General features: G+C 39.5%; 1 protein-coding gene across 1 annotated transcript in view; it reads right to left on the minus strand.

The window, feature by feature from the left end:
• LOC140693519 (trafficking protein particle complex subunit 9-like) overlaps window positions 1-17,103 on the minus strand; it is a 335,939-nt gene that overhangs the window by 85,939 nt on the left and 232,897 nt on the right. The gene's annotated exons all lie outside the window — the stretch shown is intronic.

The raw sequence follows: 17,103 nt of genomic DNA on the forward strand, positions 1-17,103 counted from the left end.
ACACGATGCCATTCACAGGGCTGGGACATGACAGCCACACCAGTCTAGATTGAAAGAACAGTTGGGGTATTTGCAAGGTAATCACGGGCATGCAGCAAACTCCCCAGCTTCAATGACCTCATCTCAATGCTGGGGCCAATAAAACTACCAAGCAAAGTGCGTGATGATTATGGCCAACATCTGTTTATTAGTTAAGTGCCCGAGACAACTGTCGCTTAATGGGGAATGAGTAAGATCAACGAGGCCCTGTCTACCTGGCCACACGCGCCCTGCCTTCCTGCCTTGGTGCAGCAGCAGAACTTGTTTAGCTGAGATGAACACCCCCAGAGCAGCCCAGACGGGAAAGCTCCCAGCTCTGCACGGCGAGACATGTTCCTTTCCTTCTCAGAGCTGATCACAATTTGCTGTCGTCTGTTTTTATGTTTATCCCTTTTGTAACTGTCTCTCCTTCGGAGTTTTTGCTCAAGCAGCACAGGGCCAGATGTGTCTTGCGGCCTGCCGGATATTCTGGGCAGGGAAACAGCCGACTCCATATCTGGCTCTGGTGCTGAACAGAGAGGGCAGAAGGCCCAGGGGCCCATGCTGAACCGAGGCCTCTGCACCCAAAATTATGGTCTGATTTTGGGCAAATTATACAGTCTTTTTACCATGAGATTCCTCATCTGTCCATGAAAATAACTGTCCATGGCACATAGAATTACAAGGATTATAGGAAATCACCAAATTCATAACCTAGCCAAGGGGCTGCAAGTGCATCCTCAACAGACAAATGCTGCCTTTACGGCTCTGACACATGCTAAGCGGGGCGGCCCCACACAGTGAACACTGCTAAGTGCCAGTGGGTTAAGTGCTTCATGTGTGCTATAATACTCTTTAGATCTTACAACAATCCCAGGGTGAAACGAATATTATGCTCATTTCACAGATTCACCAACAGGTTAAGAGATTTTGAATTCTATTCCAAGGCCCTATGGTGAAGAAATGGCAATTTAAACCGGAATCTGGGCCCAGGCCTTGGCTCCATCTCTCTCCAATCCACCTGACCACTTGCCTTTGAATTCCACCTCTCCAATACACAAGTTTCAGCCGGCCAGCTCTTAAATGCAATTTGTGCAGTTTGTCAATGTTGGTTAATTACCATAAACTGTTCTCAGAAACCACTACAGTAAAGAAAGGTGGACTTAAGGAATTCTGCATTGCGTTCTCCTGCAATGTGCAGGATCCCTTTCCTACACCTCCAAATCCAAGTGTATGCTTCCTCCCTGTTTATGTTTGCACACGGCTTATTAAAGCAGAAGGTACCTGCAGTAATTCCATCTCGGTTGCTTTCCAAGGTTGCAGATTATCCATAATCAGTCTGTGAACGAAAATACTACAATGTGAATGAGAATACTGCAACCATGACAGTAAACAAAGAATACTGAAACCAAGTCATTAAAGGCTGCCGCCACCCCCCAGCTAGGACAGGCCTGCAGCTCAGCTGCTACAGCAGCTCACAATGGTGTCATCTGAGCAGAATCAGAATAAGAAAGGACAGGCTACTGGCCCGAGATAGCTAGGTGCTTGTCTAAAAAATGAATTCAGTGAGTCCAAATATTTGCTTCCTCTCACACATACAAAAGTACTAAATTCTTGAACTTGAGATACCTGGCTTTCTTTAGATAACAAGCAATCTTTTATTGTTCCAACAACCTGGTCTTTATTGTAAAGCTCCTATATATCCTAGCTCTGCCTCAACCTCTTGGGAGCAGTCCCTCAGAGAGTTCTGACAGGCTGTCATCCTGGCTCGAGTCCTCCCGCCAAATGAAACATAACTCTTAACTTTTAGGCTGCACATGTATTTCAGTCAACAGTTTTGGACACCATGAAGCACCACAGCAGATTTCTCTCCACCTGAACTCTCCAAGTAACCGGAGCCTTGGTACCAGCAGTGGCCCTTTGTGCCCATCCACCTCCGCGGGGAGTCCAGATGAATTTGGGTGAGTCTCTCTAGGTTCTCGGACCTCACATATTGGTTGATGATCCTAAGTTTTATCTGGCGGTGTATCCAGGTACGTGGCCCTCCAGTTGAAAGAAACTGAGGTGAATTACCCACCCAGTGGAGACATATTGAGTGGGGCCTGGTTGAAAGATAACAGGAAATATCCACCTTGAGGATATGTCCAAAGTGGGGCTGGTGGAAACATATGAGGAAAATACTCACCCAGTGGAGACATCCTGAGTGAGTCCAAGTTGAAAGACACTGGGTTCAGGACTGAGTGGTTAGGTAAGAGTCTGGTCTAATATTTTCCTCAATTTGGTTACCTCCATTGAATTTTTCAGGATAAAAGTAAAACTCTTATGAGGAAACTTTCAACTCCAAAATTCGGACCATCCTCCTGGCTGGTAACAGCTTTCTCGGGTGACAGAGAATCTTCCAGGAGTGGTAGACACAAAGACTTCATGACACAGAGTTGTCCCTGTGGGAAATCTTACTAGCAAATTTATTCTGAGAACCCAACCTTACAATGGGGAATAGAACTTTCAAAAAAAAAAATAAAGAACAGAAAAGAAAAGAAAAAGAAATGACAGATTGCCAGTCTCCAACTATTACCCCAGCCAGGTTTATGTACATACAAAATTTACAACATTAATTGGGAATAAGAAAAAAAAAAAACTCACTCTGAAAATAACTAACCAGGCCTGATAAAAACATTTTTTGGAATTCTGAACTTATAAAAACAAAATCCCCTTTAGGGGTAACTTGGATTTCTCTTCCTGTGTCCTTGAAATGTAAATGTTTTATCTTTCTCTGGGTGTTTTAAGTGTGTGTATGTATGTATATGTATGTTTAGTTTATTTTTTAAAGGAAACCTTGGACTCCACCATACAAAAGTTTCAAGTATTGTGTACATATGGTGGCCACGCAAATAAATTGGGATTCTAAGCAATTCTTTGATTGTACCAATTTTCAGATATTTTGCCATCTTAAACTTTGCTGCATCAGCCTGGACCACAAAGGCTTTTAGCTTTTGGAGAGTAAACCTTTGAATTTTATTTAGGCAACACCCCGACTCTCATGTGGAAGGGCCTCTTCATCTTATTGGTTTAAAATCACTATATATATATTATATTTGTATATAAATTGACGGCCATATGATGGATTTTTTAATTTGGAAAAACTTTTTAATTGGTGAAAGTTTAAAGAGATCTCATTATAAACAGTTGTTTTATGGTTTCTATTAAAATCAAGTTTAAATGTAGAAAAATATATCTAATGGTTAACCTAAGAACTTAGTTAAAAAAATAAAACTGGTTTGAAAAGCTACGTTTGTGTTTTCCTTTCTGATAAATGTTTCTAGATATGCTAATAAAAACTTAGAATAATTAATGTTAATTAGGTTGAATAACTGGAAAAATGATTGTAAAAATGTCAAAAAAAAAATAAGTGGCTTATCCCAAAAGGATAAATATTTTTATATGGTTATTTTGAATCAAATAAATAAAATGGACATTTTTGGATTTACATACAGGGTTTTGATACTACACAACGTAAAGTTAAAAAAAAAGGGCCAAAGAGTTCACCTACTCCCCCCCAATATTAAAGTTCAAACAAGCCCATTTTACTTACCACAGTTTGAAATATATGTATATATAGACTGAAATACTTGATCAATAATTGGGATAACAGACCAATTAATGAAATTAAAAACTGAGAAGTGCCTAAGCTCTTTGGCTGAATCTTGGGCATCCTAGAGACTTCTATAAAATTATATACAATGCACACACACACAAAAAAAGTTTCTGGCACTCCTTCTAGAAATAAGAATTATTGATTAAACTTAATAAATATAAAAATTAAAGGTATAAGATTTAATAAAATTGAGATAAAAGTTTGTGAAATTGGTATATTTAAGTGGTCTTTATACAAAACTTTTGCTTGTGTTGTGGGATACATATGTTTAAGAGGAAAAACACTTCCCCTTCTTGGTATTATAAGGCTAGGCACATATCTGTCCCTCTGAAAATATTAATTGAACAAATTAAAATAAACCAATATAGTTACATAAGCCGTCCAATACAATGTAAAACTAAAAACTAATTTGAGTGGCTAATAAAAAAATACAGGTTTACCCTGGGTTTAACTTATAACACAAGGAAAAGAGATCTTACTAAATGCCTTATGCAAGTTTTGGAAGACATATTTAAGTAAGCCTTAAAGTTTTAAAACATGGAATTCTTTGTTTACAGCTCTTCTCACTGATAAAAAAATGCCATTTAAGGAGATAAAATACAGCCTGGGTGAGAGAGCAGTTTTCTGGGGACCTGGAAGACAGTGTCTTTGTCTTGCACATCAGAAATATAAATACAACAAACAGTGACCTAGGACTGAGTCTAATTAGCTCAACGAAATAAACCTTAAGGCCAAGAAATTTTTGGCATATTAGAACTCAGAACTCTGAAGGGTCCTTCAGACATTGTGAAGAAATTTTAACTGTCTGTTTCATAAATAGTAAGCCTTAATGATTTGAGCAAGCAAATTCAGCTTACTCCAACTATTATTATACCTATCTTATAAGTAAGTTTTAAAGTGAAGCTATGAGATCTCTAGCTTTTTTCTGATTATAAGCCTGTGTACACATTATAGAAGTGAGATATTTCTACTGCTAAAGAAAAAAAATTCAAAGTCATAGAGCTCTGCTTAATTGACGTAAAAATATAAGAGCTTAAACATTAAGTATTTTTAAAATAACAACTGAACAAATTGACTTTCAGCGTCATGTGAAATGGAAAATATTCAATATTAAGATAATATTTGATATTGTTTAGTTTAAGTATGTTCTAATTAATATAGACATCTTTAAAGTCATCAATATTATGTATAATACCTTTACTGTACCTAGGTTTAATGAAAGTCAAATAAGATCCTGTTATATCTGTTGCAGATTTGTCAAAAAAAAATAAAAGTAATGTGCTGTGGTAAAATTTTAATTAAATTAAATGCAAATGAGATGAGAGCTTTGGGTAAATATTTAAAATATATTTTTAAAATGTATGTTTAAGATAATCTCTAAGTGTTTGGTATCTTTAAATTCTAGTGTTGTGCTAAATTAAGTTAAATGACAAGATTTTATTAAATAGCTATGCCATTTTCAGATAAAATAACATTGAAATACGAATTACTTAACATTTAACTTCCTCTTACAGTGAAACTAAAGGTATATAGAAATATTAATAAATGGTTGGTGCCACACAGAAATAGTCTCTATTAGTAAGGGAATGATCTCAGTATCCTAGGAAAGTAATATAAATGCGTAAAGGAAGATATAAGAATGGAATTATATTTTGTTAATGAAAAATAGTGACTTTCTCCTGAACCTGGTTACTTCTGAATAGAAGAAAAATAAGGGACACACTAATATAAGTATAGAAAGCTGTGGAAGGCTTGTGGAAAAGGAACCCTGAGGGAAGAGTTTTGTACATGGTCAGAATTGGCTAAGTTTAGAAACAAATTGGGCAACGTAAATGAATCTTAGAAGTAAGCTGGTACAAGATTAGAATTGTTTTTCTCTCTGTTAAGAGGAAAAAATTTTCTTAAAATGTTAATCCTCCTTCAGTAACAGATTGTAAAACTTCTTATACCACTTAGCTGATCTGTTCTGCCTTTACTTTTGACGTATTTTCTTGTTAATGAATTAGTACTACTTTACAGTGATCTATATGTTTATCTGATCAAGTGTTCTGAAATCTTTCAAAAAGCTCCCCAAATATAAAATTCTAATTAATTAAATAAAAATTAATTTAATTAATTAAAATTCTTTTAATCTCCAGTTAAGTTTGGGATGCTACAGAAGGCCCCTGAAACATCCCAAAGAGAGATTTTTAACTATAAAGTTTCATTTGGCATTTTAAATAACATGGAATTGTCAAATGAATCATAAAACTTCTAAGGTTATATTGAATGAGACAATATTATTAATATAGATATTGTAGAAATTATATGGACTCCCTAAAATTCTGGTATATCTGAAATGTTACCAGTGATAATTATGGGTATAGTGAACAGATTTCTTTATTGATTATAGTGTAACGGTGTTTAACCATGCTTTTAAATTTTTGTCATTTATAGACAGTTAATTGTTTTCTTCTGATGGTTTTGCAAAATGCTTTCTCTTCAAGGAGATTTACTGATTCCTAATAAATTTCACACTATAGCACTGAACTAAACTGGGTAAGACATTTTAAAGTTCTAATGAAAACTCTCATTAAAAGAATTAGTTACAAGGGACTGATTAACCTGCTGAATATGGTTATAATTTTTGATATTGTTTGAAATACTACTGGCTTTTAACCTGTTTCCCAGATGTAAAGAATCTCTTCTCTTTAAGCTAGTTATGGTTCACAGCAATTTGATAAATTATACCTATGTAATCACACTTGGAACACTTATCTTTTCTCTCTATCTGATCCCTCAAGAGACTAAAAACACTTAGGTTCCCAGTGGCTCTATCAAACAAATTAGGGAGATCATCTCCTAACAGATATAGGAGTATAAAGATATTTTAAGGATTTTAAAGAGAAAAGAATTTACCTAAATCTGTAAGGCAGAAACCCATGAAAAGCCTTGACGTGTCTTTCTTGGCCTTAGCAAACCTTAACATTCTACCCTGAGACTCCGTATTAAAACTTCCAACACAGCCAATTTAAAAAAGCCTATATGATCAAATAATCAGAATTAACTTGTAAAAAATTAATCTTGATTTGGCTATATTTGAGAAAACTGAGGGTAACTTAAGAGAGAAAATAAATTATATTTTAGTGGATATTAAATTCTAGTTTTGTTAATTGAGGTCCATATTTACTAAGACACTTCCCAGATTATTCCTTGCTGTTATGTCACATTACATTACGGTTTAATTGAATTATGAAAAGGATACTCTAGGTTTGTTTCTGAAGCTCAGAAATCTATCCTTGGGTAAAGTTCCAATGCCCCATGACCTGCAGCCAGGGGATTATACATACTGCAACAGGCATGACTTAAAGAACTGTCTCCAACCTGAATGGAAGGACCCTTTTTCAGGTACTCTTTACCAGACCATACACACCAAAGCTGAAGGAAACGGAGTCTCGGATTCATTTCCTATCTGAAACATCCCCTGCAGTGCACTGGCCTATCGAGTGCTGCTCACCTTAAAACAATGCCCAAATGGAGAAAAAGCTACCAGACCAGGATGAGAAGAAGACGACATCTGAGCTAGACAGCTGACCCAAGACACCGGACCAGGACTGTATACCAATTACTTTGATAATTTCTCCAACCTTTGATTATGATCTACTCCACTTGTTAAGTTTATGATAAATTACCTATGTCTAGTACTTCTGTGTTACCTTGGTGGGTTTCCCTACTCCAAGGCTCTAATTAGATAGCCCTCAGAAACGTTATTCTAAAAAGAATTTATAGTTCTGTTTAGGCCACTGTTGATCTTACAAGGTGGGAGATTTCAACTGGCCAATTAATACCTGCTCTGACCCTGACCATAAATATGAACTTTCTCATAGGATCAAACTCAGAAACACAAGCAAAATTTTAACCCAAAAATACAACTTCTCGACTATTAAATTCTTACTCGTGACTTTATTAACGTTACTAGCTGTATTACTTATATCCTGTCTATTTTATAAAATTGTTGTCTGTTACATTTCCCAATGTGTAACTAGGCCCACAAGATTGATGATGGCTAAACATCTTGAAGAAACAGATAAAATTTATAACCCTGAATAAAATAAATATAATAGTGTGATTCTATTTATGGGAATGAGCAAAGATGGGTAAACACTTTCTGTATCATAATAGACTAGTAAGACAGGTAATCCAGAGAACTTTTAGTATCAACAGGGCCTGACAAAAAAAAACTTACACCTTGAATGGCAACTTAGAAGATTCTTCACCTGAACTAGGAATGAGCCATCCTAGCACCGTGGGACAAAATTGGTCATGAAATTTCTCTCAAAATATTGGTCAAATTTAGGACCAAGTGGGAGCACTGTGAATGAAAACACTACAATGTGCATGAAAATACTGCAACCATGACAGTAAACAAAGAATCCTGAATCCGAGTCATCAGCGGCTGCTGCCAACCCCCAGCGAGTACATGCCTACAGCCCGGCCTCTCAGCCACTCACAGTGGTGCCCTCTGAGCAGACTCAGAGTAAGAAAGGACAGGATACTGGCCCTAGATAGCCAGGGGCTTGCCAAAGGAATGAATTCAATGACTCAAATGTTTGCTTCTCACCATACATAGAAAAGCAGTAAATACTTGAACTTGAGATATCTGGTTTTCTTTAGATAACAAGCAATATTTTATTGTTCCAATTACCTGATCTTTGTTGTAAGCTTCTATATATCCTAGCTCCTCCCCTACCTCTTGGGAGCAGTCCCTCAGAGTGATCTGAGAGGCTGTCATCCCGGCTCGAGTCCTCCAGCCAAATAAAACAAAGCCCTTAACATATAGGCTGAACGTTTATTTCAATGACGTTCCAGAATAGACACAACTCATCAATTCTGTAATGGAACACACTGAATCAGGAACCAAAGCGTGTTTTAGTCCGGAAAATCTCCGGGTTCCTATTTCTTCCTGTCATTATACAATCCCTCTAGAACTCATTAATTTGCTGTCTGCTCCTCTGGCAACAAAATTCGTAGAAGACTCAACTCAGCAGAGCACCCTGCTGGGGAGAACACCCCGCAGAAGCACTGCAGGCTGCCTGCCCTCCTGCACGCTCTGCTGACCCTTGGTGTCCTCCGTGGAGACCAGGCCAACAGAGCTGTTCCTAACAGCTACAAATTCGCACACGTTAAATAAATCATTTTATTTTATATGATATTTTACGTATATACACATCTCTGAAAACAACTTTGCAGAAGCTCAAATCTTCAACATCAATCCCCAAAGGCAAATCCGGTCCCCAAGGGGAAACAAGACTTAAGACGACCCTAAGGCCTCCAAAGTCCTCTCAAGGACCGTCAACCAAACTGCCTGCAGGTCTGCAGCTGCAGGCTGTTACATGTCTGCTTTTAAAGCAACCCCTTCCTTCCCTCGGGTATTACAGTGTCCCTCTATGCCCTCCCGTCTCAGGGTAAAAGCAGCCGTTGCAGAACCTTGCAGGGAAGCACTGACAAGAGTCGACAAAGAGGATCAGAGCTAAGCTAATACTTCTGATGACACGACCTTGTCACTGTGTCACTTTACAGATGAAGATATATATAGAGAGAGGTGGGGTGATATTGCTTAAAGTCACACAGCTAATAAGTGGCAAAGTCTATAACTCTGCTCTTCCCTTCGGCGTGACGCCCCAGCTGGGACGCCCACAGGGTTGTCTCATGCCTGCCTGAACAATCCTCTCCTGTCACTCATAACCCACCACAGGGTCTGACCCTAGCCTGCCTTTTCAGCATCTATTCCCTCCAGTCTCTCAGGAACAAGGCCGTTTGGGCCACTGTATGACTTCCGGCTCCCGGAAACATCAGTGCTCATGCTGGTCTTGCCTGTGCATCCGGCCCGCTGCTCAGAGGCTCTTCCTCCCCTGCAGGAGGACGTTTCCAGTCTCTGCAGGAACACCTCCTCAGGGGAGCCCTCTTCTCGCTCTCAGCACGGCAGGGCCACATCCCGAGCTGCCCCATTAGGACAGTGTGCGCCCAGGTCTGTTAATCAGACCAGCAGCATCAGAGCTAGGGATTATGCCCGGGCTACCCTGCAAAACTACTGCCCGCCACACAGCCCCCAGCCAGCAGGTCACCTGGAAGTCACAGCAAGTGCCCCACCCAATCCAGAAGCCTCTTCATTTGCCAGCATCGCTGATGACTGGTTTCCAAACTTTGGTCAGTTTCACACAAAACAGCACCTTCAACTGTGAAGCAGAGGGTTTCGCTTCTGCTCCCCATCCTTACTGGTAATGTCAAGGAAAACAAAGAGGCCTTTTCTCAACACTTTTATAATGACACCCTCCCACCCACAATACTCATATGCTCAAGAGATTTGGATCCAAGTGATTTTCTTTCCCTTATGATAAGCGGCTCAAAACACTGCGGGATTCCTTCTATTTAGAGGGTATTTGTACTCAGTTTATCGGCTTTAATCTGTTTTTGTCTCTCTTCAATATCCCTAGCAGTTGCCACCTCTTACTCCCTTCAGCAGCCTCCCTCCCAACATCTACTCTAGGAAATCAGCTGTGATGAGGGGCCCTGGGGCAGTCACAGACGATGCAACTAAGGCAAAGAGAGGGTCCATAATTTGCCCGAGAAGATCAGCTTCAACCCCCAACAATGTGTGTCACGTCCCTGTGTTTAACTCTTATGCTAAGCAAGATAACTTTTTGTAGATTATGGTTATAAACAGATGAGGTATAAAAATACATACAAGGACACACATCTACTCTAAGATGCTCACTAACTCCACTATTTTGTTTCTACTTATTTCTATTAAAAAATATTAAGAACCTCTGCAGTCAGTATAGCAAAATGTTACTGGGCTTTAAATCCAGAATATAGAGGTGTTAAATGTGTCATTACTCATACTTATTTGTATGTTCACAATACAAAATTATTTGAAAGTCCCTCTCACCTCCCCCTACTCACTACTGGCTCTCACCTGAGCTCCCAGACCACACATCTAACAACCTTTCACTTTACCCACAGCTGAACTCATCAGTTTTCCGCAGAACTCCCTCTGCAGCTTTCCCTCCTCAGAGCACAGAAGGACCATCATTTACCTCATTAATCCACCCAGAAACCTGGGCCTTACTCCATCCTGCATTCACAGCCAGCCTTCATCCTTTCCTTTTTACCATCTAAACATGCCTTCAATATGTTCGCTTTTAAACACTGACCGTCCCACCGCTCAAGTGGAAGCCACCAACACTGCCCACCTGGACTCACGAGTCTCCTAAGTGGCCCCACAGCCGCTCTCCCCTACTTGAGACAAATGGGACTGTGCCACTCCCGCTCTTTTTGGACTCTTTTAAGACCCACTCTTCTTAGAAGAAACTCCAAGTTCTTCACCAGGTGAAAGTCTTTGCCATGAAATTGTCACCTCAGGGAGGGCAGGACCCGCCCTCTCCCCTCGGCCCCGCCCTCTGGCAGAGCATCAGCTTGGGAGGACCTGCTGAGCTACACCAACCTGTATTCTAAACCTGGTCTGAGTTCTTAGCAAACTGCTTCACTTATCCATACAATTCCAAGGTAATTAGAAAGATTTTAGATGTTGAGCTAGACTATTGATTTTGGGATTTTGCACTAGCAACCTGCAAGGACATGTTCTAAAGATTCTGTCTTCTTAAAACCACACCCAGGTTAAAGGAGTATTTGTGGAATGTCTTCGGAGGAAAAGGGACTGTACTTTTACAGGCTTTATGTTTTATAACATGAACAACCCGGACAGGGTCACAAATGGAACCGCCTCACAAGTGACAGAAGACAGGTGAGAGGCACAAAGCAACAGGTTGCAAAGATGGTTAGAGTAAACATGATTCTCCAACCCCCCCAAAAAATTTTTGAAACAACCAAAAATTCTGAATTTTAAAAGTAAAAGAGTATCATATAGAGAAGTGAAATAAATAATGCTCTTCATCAGGGTTTCAAGATCTCACTCCAGAGTTTTTAGCAGGCCGTACTGAATCCTAGCACAGAAAAATCAAATGGACTTGTAGTGAGAAAGTTCCAGGAAAACTGCAGTAATTCCTCCACTTGTGTAAGGACATACACTCACCTGCTGAAGGTGAATGTAAACCGCATTCTGGATAAATTCGAAAGCTTCCAGGCTCCGCTTCTGGATGCCAAGGACATGGACAGCTTGGAAGCATGCTTCTAACTCAGTCATCGGCATTTTTACACTGCAGGGGAAACGGAGGCACCCAGTCAAGAGCAGAGATGTTCCTGTCGTGTCTCACAGGCCGTGCCTCGGGGATTCAGTGCCCTGCAGCAGCCCGGCCCCAGGCAAGGACCAGCAGCGTTTTCCACCCAAGCAGGAGGGGCACTGTGCTTGAGAAAGCCCATCTCCGATGGGGGCAAGAGGGGCTGGTGGGGTTCAGTGAACCTATAAATGCCCACAGAAATATGCCTGCATTCATTCAAGTGATGCAAACAACTGTAGCAGGCTATTTAACAAAATTTCAATTGTCAGTGGAAATTTTGCCATTCCTTTCCGCTTGTCCCCTGCACTCTGAGACAGGCTTAGGCTCTCTTACACCTGCAGCTCTGTGCAATAGTTGTGAAGTCATTTTACTTTACAGATACCACGGTTCTGCCCAGGGTGATATCCAGCCCAGAGAGGTGGCCCAGGCCAATTTAAAGCTATGTGGCTTGCGTGCAGGGACAATTACAGGAGCTGGTTCCGGAGCCAGGCCCCTCCCCACCTCTGCTCCCCTCTCTCCCGAGGCCCCGCTGCCAAGCACTCAGGCTCCGTGATCTTAAGTCCTACTCTTCTACTCTACTCCAAACCCTTTTCCTTTTCTTTTTTTTTCCCTAATTATTCCCAGCTGGAGTGATTTTTCAATCTCAATATCTGAAAAAATTCCTGCAGCCGAAAAAGAGGTCTCCAGAGGTCAATGCCCATATGCTGGTTCCTGAAGAGAGCCCCTGGCTACGGGGACCCTCACCAACACTCACGGGGCATCAGAGATGTTGCAGGGTCGGCCACCCCCTACAAGAGTTTGCTGTCACCCCAATGCCTGCACAGCATCCCTGCTCACAAAATATAGTTGGTACACTTATCGGTTATTAAGAAGCAAAAATACAAAATTGCTCGTATTTCTTACTAATATTATCTATGAAGCTGGAAACGGAATTGTAATAAAATGTAACAGTTTTTACCCTATGTTAAATCTGTTCCTTTGAGTTTAAACCTGTGCCCTGTTTCCTAGGCTCAGACTTGGTAGCTCTGCACCATTTGAAAAAGAAAGTTGCCTTTAGCCTGAAATCTGCAGGAAAGCCTATTCTCCTGGCCCTGATCTTTAAAAATGTTAGCTCATCTGCACTTCTGTAGAGATGGCAAGTTGCATAATAGAGAATAGCCTTTGTTTTTTTGGAGGTTTTACAGGGGTACCATGATTTGATCCACATGGACAGCTGCAAGAACAGCGGATTCAAAGGACAAACAATTCATAAAGCAAGAAGTATGCAACAACCAACCACAACCCCCCCCTTTTTAGTATAAAAGGAGACTGAATTCTTACTTGGGGAAGATAGTTCTCCAGGACATCAGTCTGCCGTCTTCTGGGTCTGCCAGCATTGCAAGTGAAGTCACTATTCCTTGCTCCAACACCTCATCTCCCAGTTTATTGGCCTGTCATGCGGCGAGCAGAACGAGTTTGGACTCGGTAACAAAATGACTGCATTGGAGGTAGTATGTCTCCAATGTTTCCTCGTTTCCAATATGTAACATGCACATCATTTATGATCTAGTGCAAATAATTCATCAAAGACAACCACAAAAAGAAACTATACTCACCTAGCTATCAACACTGAAGTCACAACCTGTCAATTTTATATGATGTTGAACAACACAATGGAAAAACCTAACATAGGGAGTTGATTCCACGGAAATAAAATTATTTCTACTCCTTCAATACTTTTTCTTTTCTTTTCTATTTTATTTTGTTTTGCTTATTGAAAGGAAAATAAAAGTCAAGTCATTTTATTTCACGTATTTTTGTTATAGTTACATTCTTTAAATACTACAAAGAGATTTAAACTGCAAAAAAAATTGTTCATATATTAGTATAAAGATATATACACAATCAATGGGGATTAGGAAAGGAATGGACATTTACTAAAAATCCACTGCAATCTTGTCTTTTACAAGCATATCCTGGAATATAAGCTGTATGATCCAGGGGGCCCCATCCCCATTCTCACTGTTGAGTCCCTTAGCAATCAACTACTAAGGCACCAGCATAGAACCATGTGATCAGTATTTTAGGAATAAATTAGGGAATTAGCACATTCAATTCTAAAACAAAAACCCTAAAATAAATACTGAACTTATTTACAGATAAAGAAAATTGGAACCAAAAAAGTAGTTATTTCCCCAAGGTCACAAAGCTAATAACTGGTAAAGACAAGATTTGAACTCATCTGCCTGATTCTAAAAACTAAGGTGGAAATCCCATTCGACTGGGGAGGGTCCAGCAGCGGAGCCTATCACCCTATCTTTGTTCAGATCTAGCCTTAGACAGCCTGAGACAGCACCCCATTCCTATGGAACTTGAGGGCAAATGATAACAATAAGGATTTTATATCCAGTAGTTTGTTAGGTCTCATTTATATAAAGTGTCAGCAGGTCAGCAGAAAAACTCTGGAAAATATGAGTGGGTCCAGAGCTTTCTGCTGATTAGTAACTCAGTCTCTCAGGACATAGTGACCTTCCCATGAGAGGCCTCATGGACATAAACTAAAGGCAGCTGAGCAATGAAAACTAACAAGAACCTGGAACTCAAGCAAGAAGGTTCCCTGCCATCCCCCACCCAGTTGCCTCTTCACCCGCATGGACACGATGGCAGGAGACCCAGATTCTTGTCCAAGTTACATCATCAAGGATTCTCATCCATAATAATGTATGACTCTATGCCGCCTTATGTCCATTAAAACTCAAATATGATAACACCAATATCTCAGCAGAATATCTATGTCTCCACTTCCTGTCTTCTAGTAGGAGAATATTTTTATGGACAAAAAGCAGAAATCCAATTTAAAAAACCATGCACGAAGCCAGGTGAAATTCTGCTTAAGAGACTGCTCTCACGCTGAGTAAATGAAAACTCAGAAAAAGTGGCCCTTCTCCCTCAGTAAATGGGAGGTAGCCTGATGTGTGTGTGTGTGTGTGTGCACGTGTGTGTGTGTGTAAATCAAATACAATGAATTCTGGGATGTGTACAGTTTTTTTAAGTCACTGTCATTTCATGGGAATGAGCCAACATTTAAATAATTTGAATCTAGTGTTCTGAGAGAGTCTCGGGCTCTTGGTGGAGGAGGTGAAAGGGGAGAGTGAAGGAGGAAAGAGGTACATGAAGCAAAGAAGTAAGAATACTGCCAGGGAAAGGCAAGACGTTAGTTTTGTTCTTCCTTGCACCACATACAAATTAGGGACTCGCTTTCTGCTGATGACTTATCGAGCACTGAGTTGCAGGAGAAGAGGGGACAGCTCATTGCTCACTGAGCTTGTGACTGTACGTGGCATCTTATAGACACAAATCATTTACCCTGATCAAACACTCTAGCAGCAGGCTGTAATTCTTCTGTTTTGAGAGACAACAAAGCAGGAGTTCAAACAGGATGCATAACTTGACAAAAGTCAGAGGTCCAGTAAACTAAAGAGGATTAATTCAAACTCAGATCTGAATGCAGAGTCTGATCTTCCCACTCCCAGGACTGGAAAATCCTTAACACAGGCTCCCCAGCTCCCCTGCATTGTTCCTGGCACCAAGCATTTGCCATGGCAATGGTCACCATTTCTCACAGACACAGCGCTCTGTGCAGCAAATGACCTTGATCAGACCTTGATCATCTACCTGCCACGCCCACCAGGCTTCACCATACAGGCAGGAAAGCTGGCTTTCAAGTGCATACAAAGCCATTCCTTGTCTAACCTGGGCTCTTCTGTGGTTTCTCCAGCCTAAAGGCAGCCATGAAACTGCTCACAGTTTGTACATGAGCCACACTACCTCTCTCCATCTGTCTCCCCACCTATATTACTTAGCTATGAACATTTTGAGAATCTTCGACACAAATTTTTAAAAACAAAAAAGAAAGGATTCTGGAACAACTACTTAATACTTACAATTTTAAATGACAAATTACAAAGTGAGTATTTACAAACCGAATCTTCCTTTCTAAATTTCAGTTTTAAGCGTTTAAAAATATAATAGCAAAAAATTTTCACTTACAAAATTGACAAAAACATAAACAATAATCTGGAATAAGTTAAAAAATAATGCCCATGTTCTAAATGGAGAAACTTCAGGGCTGTACTGAGGGGTAAAGTAAGAGGTGAGAATGTAGAGACATCAACAAATTGCATGGAGGAAAGCAGTTTTGTAAAGATGTAAGTTCTCATCAGAATAATTCAAAACTTACTGAAAACTCCCATGACAACTCCAATCTGATTTTTTTTAACTTGAACAAAATATTTTGGAATTCTTCAGGAATAATAAAATCATAATACTAGACAAGAAAATTTGGGATGGAAGAAAAGAATGAAAAAAAATTCAGACTGCCAATTATTAAATAAATTTTTACAATATGTAAGTTATGGTGCTGGAGTAAGAAAGGCAGATTGACAGAAGGGAACCATGAGCTCAAAAAGAGACTCTAGTGTACATAAGTATTTTGTAAAGGTGGGATTTCAAATCAAAGAGAAAAGTATGACTTCAGTAATTGTCCTGAGACAATCAGACAATCACCTAGAAAGAATAAATACTATTCCTCTCATAAGGACCACAAGATAATTTACAGACAGTGATGTAAATATAAAAAAGTACTAATAACAGCAAATACAACACTTTGTTCTTATTAACTCAACTTACCCTTACATTAACAAGTACTATTATCATCTCCATCTTAGAGATTAAAAAAAACCTACAGAGGAGATTTATTCCAGTATAAGAAATTATTTTTAAGAATAATTTCAAAGATAAAACACATAAGGAATACATTTATTATCATAAGAATATTTTGAGACACTACCAAAATTAAAATCCTCCTAAACAAAATGAAAGGCAAGAAATGACAAGAAAAAGCTCTGTGATACATGTTGTTGAAGACAAGAAGTTAATGTTCATAACATACAAAGAGCTGTCACAAACCAACAAGAAGCTCCCCCACTTAAATGTGTGCAAAGGATAAAAGGAATCATTCATTTTAAAAAAGTCAAATGGCTAATGAGTGAAAAATGCTCAATACCTCACTGGTCATCAAATGCAAACTAAAACAATGAAAAAGCACTTTTGCTCATCATATTGGCAAATATTTTTAAAAGATATTCTATCTAGTGTCCATCTGTGGGAGAAGAAACCATGAGCGACATTTTCAGAGGACGACATGTCAATGGATATGTAAACTCTGAAAAACGT

The sequence above is a fragment of the Vicugna pacos genome, unplaced genomic scaffold (genome assembly GCF_048564905.1).
Source record: "Vicugna pacos unplaced genomic scaffold, VicPac4 scaffold_19, whole genome shotgun sequence".
Lineage (NCBI taxonomy): Eukaryota > Metazoa > Chordata > Mammalia > Artiodactyla > Camelidae > Vicugna > Vicugna pacos.